The sequence below is a fragment of the Herpailurus yagouaroundi genome, unplaced genomic scaffold (assembly GCF_014898765.1).
Source record: "Herpailurus yagouaroundi ecotype Mexico unplaced genomic scaffold, PumYag 210, whole genome shotgun sequence".
NCBI classification, from domain to species: Eukaryota; Metazoa; Chordata; class Mammalia; order Carnivora; family Felidae; genus Herpailurus; species Herpailurus yagouaroundi.
The window spans coordinates 21,517,187-21,532,040 of record NW_024412441.1 but is presented as its reverse complement, the minus strand read 5'-3'; the positions used below and the strand labels follow the sequence as shown (position 1 = coordinate 21,532,040).

Sequence of the window (14,854 nt, the reverse complement as noted above, 5' to 3'; positions counted from 1 at the left end):
TATGGATCTCCACAAGGAATGAAGAGCACCAGAAATGCTAACCACATGGGTACATGTATAAGGTATTTTTTTCTTACTATTTATCTTTTTAAAAGATAGTTGACTGTTTAAAAATAACAGATATGTTTTAAGATTTATAACATACGTAAATTTAAGATTTATAACATATGTAAAAGTAAAATGTATAATAACAATACTGTGAGGCCAGGGAGGAGAAATGAAAGTGATACTACTGTAATGTTTGTTTGTTTTTTTTTTATTACACATGAAGTTTATATCATCTGAAGGTAAAGTATGATAGGTTAAAACTGTGTACTATAAACCCTAAAGCAACCTATAAAACAATACAAGTAGAAGTTATAGGTAATAAACCAGAAAATGGAATCATAAAAACACTCAATTAATACAAAAGAAAGGAGCAAAAAGGGGAAAAAGACAATCTACCTATAAGACCAAGTCCTCGGTACGAGACAGAAAAAAATGAAACAGAATAAAGGTCAAGAAAAATAAATAAATTACATGTACAATTTAGCATTTTAAATTATTTTTCACATAAGTAAAACAATGAAATAAATATTTTCAGCTAATTGAATAGCAAACTAGTAAAATGTCTAATTAAATCTTGGGGTTGATGAGTGACAGAGGCCTTGCTTAAATAAAATAAAAAGAATTTTATACCTTGATGGTTAGCATAAGTAATTAAAAAGGACTTTTTTCCAGTATAATTATAGAAAGGTTAGAAATATTTCACTTGATGTTAAATTGTTTTCAAACAAGCCCACAAAACCATTTTACTCTGTAGGCTCAGGAAAAGAAAATACCTTTTGTCTATATTATCAAAAAGTAAATACATAAGACCTGAAAAGAAATGCAAAACTTCATCTTTTAAATCACTTCCTTGTATAACCTTAACTCTAGAAACTTACTAAAAACTATTTGAATAGCACAAAGCTGCACACGACTGTTCCTATTTTACAGAGGTTACTTCCAGCCCTAAGATTAAGGGGACCAGCAGCTGAATAAAGTAGTCTCTCCTATGTGTGTAGTGTAGGGCACAATGTAGCCCACTTTGGGCCATCCATTCCCCAAATATTCTAGATATTATTCCACATGCTGCTCAAAGGACACTCTGAGAGGTCTGATGGGAGCTCCTTCCCTACCCTACCTTATGGGGATGCTGAGAGTGCTAAATGGATAAGCTAACTCCAAAATGTTACAAGAGATGCAAAACAATAATGAACACCAAAGCAGCAACAGATGTAGGATGCAAGGCCTCCCAAGAGACAGATGGCTCAAGGCAAACTAAAAGGGAGAGCAACTACCATAATCAATGGAACACACCCCTTCCTATCTTTATTCGAAGTTCTATTAACCAGGATGATGAGTCATCAGCTCCATGGCAAAACAAGCCCACTGTTCTTTGCTCCTCACCCATCTCTGCCTCACCCAGAGAATCTGAATTTAAATCATGAAGTTTCATTGTATATAAAGTTTCACTGTATTTACTTTATCAGATCCAGCTTAGCTATACACTGCCCTGAGCCCTGCTCTTCCCCATCTGTAATATCCTCTTAAAATTGCTTGCTATGTGCTCCACAAGAACACAAGCTGATTGACTTCTCTCCTTGTTCATGGTCACCAGTGACATGCGAGCCTCCCATGGTGCCTGGCACATACCATATACACGTTAAATACCTGAGTAATAAATGATTGAAAGAAATCCCGCCTAGCAGAGCAGGCTAAAAATTATCTATAGGCAATGAAACACAAAACAGATACTGAGCCCTCCAAACACTGAAGAGTAAAAAAAGTTGAACATCCACAAGTTTTGTCTGGGAATTAAGGGAAGAAGCAACAAGAATGGATAAAAGACCATATGTACATAGAACATAAATGCTCTAATATGTGAGTTCAAAGAGGAAAGGCCCTGGAATTAAGGCATGCCCTAGCAGGTGAATGAATACATCCAATGAATTGTGCGTCACTTGAATGCACATCCTATCCTCAACCTCAGGCACTCAACCTCAGTGCCTAACCTAGGATCCCTAATAAATTGTATGTCCCTTGGATGTACAGCCCTGACTCAGGTAATATTCAGTCTTTGACCTGAGAGCTCAAACCAGAATAATCCTAAAACTACACAATTACATACAGAGGGTCTCAGAAAAACTAATAGAGAAAGGATCTGACAGTCAACAGTATTCTGTTACTATCATTAGCAGATAAGAATGAAAGTTCTGGGGCGCCTGGGTGGCGCAGTCAGTTAAGCGTCCGACTTCAGCCAGGTCACGATCTCGCGGTCCGTGAGTTCGAGCCCCGCGTCAGGCTCTGGGCTGATGGCTCGGAGCCTGGAGCCTGTTTCCGATTCTGTGTCTCCCTCTCTCTCTGCCCCTCCCCCGTTCATGCTCTGTCTCTCTCTGTCCCAAAAATAAATAAAAAACGTTGAAAAAAAAATTTTAAAAAAGAATGAAAGTTCTAAGCACAAGAATTTCCAAAAAGTATACATAATTAAATTTAATTAGATCTGATTTTAATGCAGTAAGTTCCTTTAAAAAACATATAGAAGTACTTAGAAGAATAAAAGGTGAGAAAAATACTCTAAAAGGTATACTTGAAGCAAATCAAATGAATAATCATATTCCCCAATATGACATAACAAATCATTTATATTTAACTTGCTATACATCCTTTGGCCAAAGATTATAGATTGTTTTGCTTTTTTTAAATCCTGGTGAGTCAATAGCTTCTGCCAAGGATGAAAGAACACTCCTGTATTTAGCATCACATGGCAAATGGGCTGGCTACTGCACATTGGAATCCCCCCAAAAAACAGTGAGAAAGAAAAACTGGTTTAGCCTGGTTCTTATTACCAATGACATCACTGATAGTGAACAGTTTGTCTTTACAGAGATAAGAAACTGTACTCATGTTTAAAGAAATGACTTAAACCCAAGGATGACAAATAATCAGAGTGGGGAAGGTACAGGCTTCAGGGAAGCAGACAGGCACGCAGGGTGATCAGAACTGGGAGGTGTTTGGTTATACTGCTGACAAATAGGAAGAGCCAGGCAGATAAATCCCCACTCCATTCTACATAAGGTTCCAAGATACAGTCCAATTGCACAGCTCTTCTGAACAAGCCCAGGGTGTCAGGCCAAAACACCTGCTGAATGCATTACTCACAACAGCCAGAAACTAAAAACCACAGCAAGTTCCATCAACTAGTGAATAGACAAAACACAGCATTATCCATACACTGGAAAACTATTCAGCAATAAAAAGGAACAAACTACCATACTTAGCAGTGTGGATGAACCTCAAAAACATTATGCAAAGTATAAGAAAACAGATGCAAGAGGCTTGCCTGGGTGGTTCTGTCAGTTAAGCCTCTGACTTTGGCTCAGGTCATGATCTCCCGGTTGGTGAGTTTGAGCCCCACATTGGGCTCTGTGCTGACAGCTCAGAGCCTGGAACCTGCTTCGGATTCTGTGTCTCCCCCCTCTTTGCTCCTCCCCACTCACATTCCATCTCTCTGTCTCTCTCTCTCTCAAAAATAATAAACATTAAAAATTAAAAAAGAAAGAAAATAGATGCAAGAGACTACATACTGTATGATTTCATGTAGTGTAAGAAATGCTCAAAAAAGGCAAATATATAGACATAAAATAGACTAGTAGTTGTCCGGGGTTCTGGGCTGAAATAGGGATTAACTGTAAATACTTATAAGGGATCCTGCTAGGGTATGAAAATATCCTAATACTGACCTGTGATGATGGTTGCACCACTCAGCAAATTTATTAAAAATCAGTGAAATGTAAGGATGCCTGGGTGGGTCAGTCAGTTAAGCGTCTGACTTCAGCTCAGGTCATGATCTCATGGATTGGGAGTTCGACCCCCGCAGTGGGCTCTCTGCTATTAGCTCAGAGCCCACTTTAGATCCTCTGTCTCCCTCTCTCTCTGACCCTTCTCAGCTCACACACGTGTGTGCACTCTCTCTCTCTCTCTCTCACAAAATAAAAATTTTAAAAAATAAAAATAAAAATCATTGAAATGTAAACTTACAATGGGTATATTTCACGACATAAAATACACCTCAAGAAAGGGGTCAGGAAAACCCAAACAAACACGTTTAGCAAACTTCTCGTCTTCAAGACAAAAAATCTCTCTTCTTCAAGGCTTACTCAGAGCAGCAGCAAAACTTGTGATACATAACATCACCCTGCTCTGCACCTTGCCTTGCTTTCCTCATCTCCCTGGGCTTGCATCTCCCAAATTAAGTATCAGCCCAGACATCATGCACTCAGGCAATGTTTTCAATATTGTTGCTGTTGTGTTTTTGTTATTGCTCTGGACGAAAAGAAGCAAACGCCTGAGTAAAATCCTAAGTTTAAAATCAAAGATAAGTTTAAAATCAGATAGGGGGCGCCTGGGTGGCGCAGTCGGTTAAGCGTCTGACTTCAGCCAGGTCACGATCTTGCGGTCCGTGAGTTCGAGCCCCGCGTCAGGCTCTGGGCTGATGGCTCAGAGCCTGGAGCCTGTTTCCGATTCTGTGTCTCCCTCTCTCTCTGCCCCTCCCCCGTTCATTCTCTGTCTATCTCTGTCCCAAAAATAAATAAACATTGACAAAAAAAAAATTTTAAATCAGATACAACTTCTAGTTAACTTCCAGTCTGGTGGACTGATCACATGACTCATGCACGTTAATTCCATGAAAATGATCTTAAGGTAAACAGAAGAATTAAGAGATAAAGGGGAAGGGATGACAGCAGAAATCATTTCTATCAGGTTTTGACAGCAAAAAAACAGATGGGGCAGCAATTCATTTACTGAAGAGGAAAACATTACAACTTAAGTACCTGCTGAGAAGGACACCAAGTGAGGTAATAAGCCCCACAGAACCCTAAGAAGATCATTATCTGGAAGCAACTGACACGACAAAATATATGGCTAAAAGCAAGAGCGCTAGTATTTAGTCACTGAATGCCCCAGAACCTCTTCCTCTGTCTCACAGTCTGGTGTCTATTTCACATCACACCATACCCATAAGAAACCAAAGATTAAACTCTGAAGAAACTGAAGGAGAAATGCTCCAGATGAGAGGACATAAGACAAAGTACTGCAACACAGGGTTGAAAAGTTAAGATAGTAGACTGCAGAGCTCCAGCCTTATTCCTCCACCCTGAACCCCAGAACTCCAATAAATAGACAGATAGCCCATAGGCAAGAAAGGCCTCTGAGTGTTCTTAGAGAAAAAGTGACTCCAAGGAAAAGATCTACAGGTATTGAGAAGTGGGTTTCCCCATCCATGAGAACATACTGATCCTGCTTACATTGAAATATCACCAAACAGCCTCCTGCCCATACACACTGAGCCTCCAATTTCACCTCTAGTGCCTTACTCTTAAATATGAGCAGAGTTACGAAATACCTGGGCATTTAAGAAAAATCTTTAGCATTAAACACAGAGACCAAAATAAACAAATGGAAAAAATAAAATCTGGAAAAAAAACCAGGAAAATAAATGCAGAAGGACAAGAAAACAACAAAATCAACCTAGCAAAAAAATCCTATACTCAATATCCTCAGATAGAGGAGATATATCCACAAGAGAATAGATGCAGTCAAAAACAAAAAATATGAAAGAGAGCTGCTCATATAAATTAAAAATACAATAAAGCTAAAAACTCAATAGATATACTGAAATGTAAAGTCAAACACATAGTAACAGAGCAAAAAGACAAAAAAAAAAAAAGTAAAAGATAAAATAAATTGAAGAGATGACTAATAGAACTTCCAGAAAGAGGGGCACCTGGATGGCTTGATTTTAGCTCAGGTCATGATTTCACGGTTTTTGGTTTAGAGCCCTGCATCAGGCTCCACACTGACAGAGCCTGCTTGGGTGTCTCCCTCTCTCTACCCCTCTTCCTCACAAGTGTGCACACATTTTCTCTCTCTCGTTGTCTCAAAATAAATAAGCTTCAAAAAATAAAGAAAGCACCTGGGCTGTGCCTGGCACTGCTCTGGTACTTAAACACAGAAAAAAAAAAAAAAAAAAAAGAACTTCCAGAAAGAGAAAGCAGAGACGTTCCTTGGAGGTGAGAACAAAAGTATTTCCCAGGAAAAAAAAGGACATCTCCAGATAAAAAGAAAAAGAATTAACTAAGTATGCAGATCAGTGAATGATAAAGACACTCATAAAACCTAAGAACTCCAGGAATAAATAGAGTATCCCCAAAGCTTCTCAGAAGAAATTTAAAACAGGTCACACTCAAACAAAAAAGAAATGTCTTCAAAATTCCAAGGGAAAACTGGGTATTCAACCCAGAATATTTTCTACCAGATAACATAAAAATCCAATGTAAAAGGAGTGCCTTGGTGGCTGAGTTGGTTGAGTGTTGGACTTTGGCTCAGGTCATGATTTCAGTTTGTGAGTTCTAGCACCATGTTGGGCTTTGCACTGTTAGGGTGGAGCCTACTTCAGATTCTCATCTGCCTCTGTGCCCCTTCCCAGCTACCGTGCACGTGCTTCAGTGCGCACCTGCGCGCGCTCTCTCTCTCTCTCTAAAATAAACATTAAAAAAAAATTTTTTTAATCCATGTTAAAGAAAATGTTAAAGAAAAATAAATACATTTTCAGCCATCCAAGCAAGAACTTGAAACTTTTATATGCCATGCACATTTTCTTATAAAGCTACTGGAGGATGTGCTTCAGGAAAATTAGATAGCAAACCCAAGATGAAGACTATTGTATCCAGGAAACAGAAATGATACAAGAGAACAGTTATGTACCAGGTCTAAGGGGCAACCATGCCTGGCCAGCTGTGAGGTACCTCCCCGGGAGGGGGAATCAACAGGTTACCTGGAACAATAAATTATCTGAGGTATTCAAGCATTTGGAAAAATTGTTGATAAAGGCGTAACTCTGCTGCGCATCTGATCTTTTAGGGCATTTGCAGGGGAAAGTAACCACAGGTACATAGAAAACTAAGCAAAAGAAAACGTATGCCAATGCAAGGGGGAAGGGATGTTAAAAAAGGATATGTAATCCTATTAGACGGTGGCTCAGAGATAAATGGTATTTACATACTCATAATAACATAAACAATTATCATCTTAACCCAAAATTATGATATACACACTCATTTAAGGGAGGGGATGAGTTTTAAGAGCTAATCTTCAACTACTATCGAAGTTCAAAACTGTAGTTCAACAACTGTAACTACTATTACAAGAAGTCAAGAAATGCATAAAACTGATAAATCAAGAAATAGCCACATAAGCATATCATTTAGAAATACAGCAGTAAAATTCAGCAGTAGCAACTAAAGGCTGAAAATAGATGCATGCCTCTTGGGAACAGGAATACTCCATGATCTGATATGAGAACTTTAGATCACTTGGTTGCAACCATGTGCATTCATAACTTTTGATAGGTTTTGTAAGGCCCCACTTATCATAAAATGAAAATAAAGTTTTTAAGTCATAAAGTACAGGTGTGGTTTTTTTCAATTATTTTAACGTAACAGGATAATTTGTCAGCATTGGGCCCTATTTGAGATAGTTAGAATGATGCCCCAGGGCTCAAAGGCAAATTATGCACAAAGCTGTGGGCAGCATGTGCCCTGGGTTCCCTACTTCTCAAGGGTGGGAGAACACCTGCTAGGCTTGGACAATGGCCCCAATTCTCCAGCTTGCTGATGCAACAAATCAACCCAAGAGCTCATGAAGAGCCCCCCCCCTCCCACTCCCGTCTCCGTGCAGAATCAATCCTGCCAGTTCAGTGCTCCTCAAAGTGTGGTCTACTGACTAGGGTACAAAGCTTGATAATTTCAGAAACAGAATAACTGTAAAAACTCTTATTGCAATTTGACATTGTATCTTTTGATTCTAATAATAACACTTAGGCTGGTATTTTGTATACCTACTTTTTCATTTCACTTTTCTAGTCATTTTTTTTTACTGTATCTTACAGTACAAAGAAGCCTTTCTGAGGCTGAAAAAGCGCACTCCAAGTCTGAGCCAGTTCCATGCGCCAGCGCATGTGCTGTGTCTGAATGCAAGTATGCTGGCCGGAGGACCTAGGGAGACAGACACATTACAGGATTTACAGTGGATGTTACATACTTGGCATTTTGTGTCCATTCCCCTGTCCTTCCTGAATTTCTTGAGGATAAACAAACTGCCTGCTTCCTTCACCACTATGTGTATACCCAACATGCACAACAGTGCCCAGGGCCCAGCTGGGATAAGAGCACAGCAAGAAATGGGAGTGGCATGAAACCAGCCTTGTATGGTTCAACATTTTGTATCTCATCTCCTCAACTTAGTTCTTAAGTTCCTCATAATGCTACACAGATATCAGGATTTCTAATATCCCAATTTTAAACACTTGGAAAGTCCTAAAACTTACTCTTGCTTGTGAAATTCTTATAGAAAAAACTGCCTCCCATCACATTACTTCTCTTCTGAATAATGCCAGCGAACTTTTATTACTCAACCAGCCTAACAGAATATTGTATTTTGTCCACTGAACAGTCATGTAACACTATTAAACCTGAGAACATATGGCTGCCACATTGGTCACTGGGAATACATCACCTGGCTTTCTCCATTCTCCTCCTAGCCATCCCTCCATGTGTTCAAAATATCCTGATTCAACTGTGCTGTTATCATGTTGTAAGAGCAAAATACCAACCAAATCTTCCAAAAGCTAAATAAGTACTTGGAAATCTCTAGTCCCTGATCATAAAGTAATTGATCCCAAATTAGATAATATATGTTAATACTTTAACACTGGTAATGCAGACTAGTATTATAAAAGACCAACTTGAATTCATGAAAAGTCTGTTTGTAGTAAACATTCAAAAGCAATCTACTTGCAAGCAGTTAGTAAAATGATATGCAATCACTATCTGTGAAAGTTTTTAAAGCACTGTTTTTAAAAGGTAAGATGGTAACCAACAATTGTTTCAACCCTTAAAATTATCACAAACTGTAAATAAGTACTGTTTGATTTTGAGAACCAACTGTCCTATGGTCTACATTTTTGTATAATGTTCATGACAGACCCATATAGAAGATGGGGAGTGAGCCTTCCAGATTATTACATTATTATACACATTAGTGCTGCCCTCTGGTCAACAGTTCTGATTCAGTGTCTGGACAAGCTGGGTCTGAAAGCAGTACACTTGTACAGTTATTTAAATATTCTTTTTGGGGCGCCTGGGTGGCGCAGTCGGTTAAGCGTCCGACTTCAGCCAGGTCACGATCTCACGGTCCGTGAGTTCGAGCCCCGCGTCAGGCTCTGGGCTGATGGCTCAGAGCCTGGAGCCTGCTTCCGATTCTGTGTCTCCCTCTCTCTGCCCCTTCCCCGTTCATGCTCTGTCTCTCTCTGTCCCAAAAATAAAATAAACGTTGAAAAAAAAATTTTTTTTAATTAAAAAAAAAATATTCTTTTGCTGTCTACCAATTTTTAAAAAAATGAATGGAATACAGAAAAATGAAAGCACTGATACTAATGATAGGAAGCACAGGCATCATAAATTTAATACAACGCAAGAAGTGGAAAGTATCTGATGCCCTAAGAGTAGGCAATCTCTTGGCTTAAGCAGCTGTTCACAACCAGATGACCAAGTATTTACTAATCCAGCAAAGAAACAAAATAAAAGACTATGTATAAAATTCATGTGTCAAAGCATCCATCTCCAGTTTAAATATTTTTAGTTCCCTGGGAATGAAACTCCTTAGATGCTTATTCCTTGGCTTAGCACACCTGTTCAGAGATGCATTATTTCAAAAGTAGGATGTATTACTTCAAAGTCTTTGCCCTGCTAGTATCAGTCTGCAAAACCAACAAACACACACACTGCACCAAAAGTGCCCCCAAATAATATTTTTGGATTATCTCAATACATAGAAATATATACATAACCAAAATTGGTTAAGAGAAAAAGGCAAAAATACAAGATTACAGCTATGCAAATGAACATTTATTATAAAGTTTCAAGCAATAAGAAATTTTAAGACTACCATGAGTAGGATTTTATGTGGTGGTTGGATTTTCTATAAGTCTTTTTATTTTTATGATTTTGTTTAATTGAAAAAGTTTTTGGAAATCTGGGGTTGATATTTTTAGGAGAGTTACACACCAATACATGTTCAACAGAGTTGGCTTCCTCCCACCTTACCCAAGTCCAGAATTCTTCCAGCGTTCATAGCTGTAAGTCTCAGAACAAGTCTGTACATGCCACTTGGCGGCAGTTGAAACCTTCTTACAATGGAAACGTTTAGTTCCTCAAAATTCATTTTGCCCCACTGGATGCCTTTACCTCCAGTTAAGAACAAGAGATGCCACACGTAAGGGATAACATTTAGAGAACCCTCTCCCACAAGTTTGTTTGCTCCAAAATGTTAGACTAATGATTTTTAAAAGCCACACGATTTCTACAGCACTCTACTGCTGAGCAATTGAAAGTAATTTTAGCACTTTCACAGATCCCAAGGCTCCTCCTAATCCAGTGGGCAAACAGTGTCCCCATTTGAAGGGACACGACCAAAGCCTGCAGATAATGACTGAATTTAGCAGGTTGACCTCAGCGAGGAAGAATGCCCAAGAATTCAGCCCCAAACCCTTCCCCTCTACCACCACTGCTACTACCGTTTTGGCCTTTACCTCCCGTCTTCTGGACCACTGTCTGAGGACAACCATCTTACCTGCTCCTTTCCCAAACATCATCTGATCAGGTTTCCTACTTACTCCCAAGGGTTCCCCAATCCCAACAAAATTTTCAATGACCCCTCAATGCTCAAAGAATGACATCCCTCCTTAACTGGCAAGCATATAATCTCTCCCCCCAAGATGCCACTACTCCCTAAACCTCAAAGTCGCCCTCAGCCCTTCTGTCACACACCCCCATTCCCCTTTTCTTCAGTATATGAGGGGGACAGTATTAGCACCACGCCCTAACAGGTGGCAAACTCTGTGTTGCTTCTGCTTACCGTCTTTGGACCCAGAGTACTCAAAGTCTACAGCCTACCTTTCCTCCAAGAACAGGTTCAGACAGGGTCAAGATGTTCAAATCTCCAGAAAGGCTGCCATCCTTTCTGTGAGCAAGCCCCGACCCCAGACATTGCACCTGCGGGATTCTAAACTCCCTAACCTCCCCTCTCACTACCTACAGTAAGTACCTTTCCAAAAGCAGGATTTTCCTTCTCCTAGTCAAGACATTTGGAATACTAGTCACTGTATGCTCACCAAATACAAAATAACAAGGTAACAGTAACCCCAAGGGAAAAACAAAAATTGTCAAATAAATATTAACAATAATAAAACCCAATATGACACAAAAACAAGCATTTGTTCTGGTTTTGATTTTTCACACTGTCCCTCTTTGATGAAAATAACTAAAATTCACTAGATTTACTCAACATGCACAAGATCATCTTATAAACGCTCCTTTTGTAAATAAATGTTATTCTGAATGAAACCCCATAAGCTGAAATTCACAATGTTTTTCTTAGGTTTTAATTTATGAATAGCCTTCATGGTGATCCCTCAGAAACCTAATGCAAAAACTAAATTTCTCTAAATAGAATATATTCTGTGTTTCAAATCTTTTAAGATAGTTATATACTCTTGAACTATACTCAAACTATTTATCAATTGTCACCAAATTTGGGGGTACTACCCAAAAAAAGGCACTTTCATAAAACATATCAAAACTCAGAAAACTCCCTCTTTTTACTCATTCACCTCACATAAATACAATCTTCTCAAAATAAGCAACCACAGTCACTAAAAAAATAAAAAGTTCACAGAAAAAATAGAAAATATAACAATTAAACAAATTAGCTACAGGGTTCAACTTAAAGATATTTTACCTGAAGTTAGGTGAAGGGGAAAAAAAAAAGCTTCTTTATAAACAACAAATTATCACAAATATTTTCCCCATTCAAATGCGATTCACACCAGTGGATGTTTAGCAACAATAAACAAGTGCTTAAGTGTCAATAATCCAACCCCAAAACCACCATATACAAATCACGCCAACAAATCCTAAATAAACTCCTCTGCATAATGTAAATTGTTCTAAAATTAGACATTGAAAGGGAGAAGAAAATGGAGATATTAACTGCCTCCCTTATTTCTATCATCTATCAAGACTGAACTTCCCAGTATCAGTTCATAAGTGCTGTGATAGTAAGGAAACATATAAGAAAAATCAGGAAAACCTTAACGCTGAGTATTTGATACTAAGGAATTAACTTTTTAGGTTTGAGAATAGCATTATCTGAATTATTATCTGATTATCTGAAAAACAAAATGATACATACTGAAGCATTTAGTGAAATGGTAACTAGGCTTTACCTTAAAACACTATGGAGAGAGAAAGACCACAGATGAAACTAGATTAGTCACCTGCTAGTAACTATCAAATTAGGTGATCTACTCTCTCTCCTTGTGTATTTTTTAATTTTTCCAGAATAAAATAGAACTGCTGGTGAGCAAAATCTCAGGCACTATTTTGTGTGTGTGCCACTTTTGCACAGACTTCTTAATTTGTTAGGTTTGCATAATTTGAGAATTTCTTCTCAACTGTACAGACTTTGTAGTCAGAGAGCTGTGTCACTGCCAGTATCCCAAATGCTTCCCAACTGCACTGCTCAGCAAATCTATTTCAAAAGCTTGGGGGAAGGAGAGGATAGAACCAAAGGAAATGAAGAGGGAAAAAAACTTAAACAAGAACCTGCCCAAACTACTACCAATAAGGAACACCCACCTCTGAAAGCCACTTAATACACATTCAGGTTTCATTCTTTCTTTCTTCTTCTGGTTTAAAAATGGATTGTTGGCTTCTAGTTTACTTCACTGCCCTTCACATCCATGCTGACTGAGGAAGATACAAACAATCCAACTACTGTGTAACCAGGTCAAAACCAAGCTTTGGCTAACTCACTTGGAAGAGTACACTCACCACTTAGATTTGGCCAGAAAAACTGGGCTAGAAAAAAACCGACTGGGGCTTAAACAAACAGTGGGGCTGGGGAGAACGTCTTAGAGCCAGTTACCAGGCCACTCAGTGAGTTGCAACACAATCTTTTCCAAAATTTTCCAAAGTCTTCCAAATTCAGTTGAGCCCAGCAGGCTGAGTTAACAGGGCTTCCTTTCAAATTCAAAAACCTGGCCCCGGCCCCAACAGTTAACCAACAAAACACATGCTAATTCACTTGAGAACACCTAAGAAAACAGACTCAAGTTCAGACCGCAGGCCGGTACAGAGCCCAGTACATAGCCAGGCCAGGGGAAGTTGGGGCTGGGGAGAGGCGTTCAATCAACAGATAAATCCTATTCAGAAAGCATAAAAGAGACAATAGGATCCACACTTAATTGGGCCTAAGAAAACGTCTACAGTCAGCTTCCAACCCCCTCCCTCCATTTTTAATGAAACAATGACAATTCTTCAGGGTGAACCACAAAGCCCTGCTTCATAAGATTTTTTTTTTCTATCCCAACCTTGTACTCACTCTAACAGCTAGAAAACACCCCCAGTGTAAATTACGTATAGAAAACGTTTCATAGGAAGAAATAAATCAGGGCCCGGGAAATTTAACATTCTGTTTCAAATTTTCAAGATCTGTGCCTCCATTACCTACAGCTCTTTCAGACGCTCCAGAATGTGCACTGAATAAAATGAACAGCACTGTTAGTCACATCAGGTGTCAGCTACTCAGAGAAGACTCATCGTCTCCAGATTTGTTAGTTTCATTTACCGTTGGGGGGGGGCCCCCCGGGTAAAAAAAAAAAAAAGAGAGAGAGAGAGAGGGAGAGACAGGCCTGGGGTGGGTGTGCAATCTGGGCATCCTCTTGACTCCTCACTCTCCCTCATCTCTGTTTCAATTACACACCTGTCAAACAGGTTATTCCTGGAATTCAGATTTTATAATCCTCACGCTGTAATTCTTTCCTGCTCCTAGTGCACAAACACACGCCCCTCCCTGCTTCCCCAAAATACGTATGTATCTATCAATAGGATGTGTGATAGAGTTTTTCAAAAGTCGCAGGTAACACCAAACTCCTCACCTTCAGCACTTGGCAAACATTAAAACGAGGCAACACGATGACAATTTTCAAGAAGGCCAAGGCAGTGGCTCAGGATAATCATAGGCCAGGCCTCCCTATACTGAATTCTCATTAATACACACAAACTCAGAACTGGAGAAAACCAAAGAATTAAGGTTGCCGTATAGGAAAAAAAAAAAAACTGTTTTCCCATTTTATTGAAGAAAAGTGCATGCCTAAGAGTGTAGCTTATTTCCTTATCTCAAAGCCAGGAAATGAGTGAGGTCTTTTAAGGCCAGCCTGAATATAAACTCTTGTTTAAAAACAGAAGGACTGCAAGGCGAAACCCCTTTCCCAACTTTGGCCAAGTGGCGTGGCCTCCAGTCAGCGGCGTGTTTATCATCCTTTTCCTCGTCCCCCAACAAGAAGTTTCAACGTGCCACGGGAAACAAAGACGGCGCCCCACACCGACCTTATAGACTTGTCCATAGGTGCCATTTCCAACCACTTCCACCAGCTCAAAAATCCCAGCAGGATCCTGGAGAAGAGGAGGGGAGGGGTTAGAATTTAAAAGCAGCACAACAATGAATAAATAAAGCGGGGCAGTCGGAGAGAAAGGGCGCTTGCAAACCAGGTGGGCTTGGCCCAGCGCGGTCTCCCAGAGCTCGAGGGTCGCGCCGGGGCCGCGGAGGGCGGCGGGGTGGGGGCGCCGGCGGAGGGTCGCGCCCCGCCGCCCCGCACATGCCGACGCAGGCAGACAAAGGGGCCGCCGCGCCCGCGGCTCTGCCCGCGGCG

The 14,854-nt window shown here is 39.8% G+C and overlaps 1 protein-coding gene across 11 annotated transcripts in view; it reads right to left on the bottom strand.

Annotated features, from left to right (window-relative positions):
* Window positions 1-14,629, bottom strand: part of MAP4K4 (mitogen-activated protein kinase kinase kinase kinase 4) — a 190,346-nt gene extending 175,717 nt beyond the window's left edge. For all 11 annotated transcript variants that reach the window (XM_040454073.1, XM_040454078.1, XM_040454072.1 and 8 more), the window contains exon 1: window positions 14,532-14,629. The gene's annotated coding sequence lies outside the window, so the exon portion shown is untranslated. The remainder of the gene's footprint in view (window positions 1-14,531) is intronic.
* Between the last annotated feature and the right edge of the window lie 225 nt (window positions 14,630-14,854).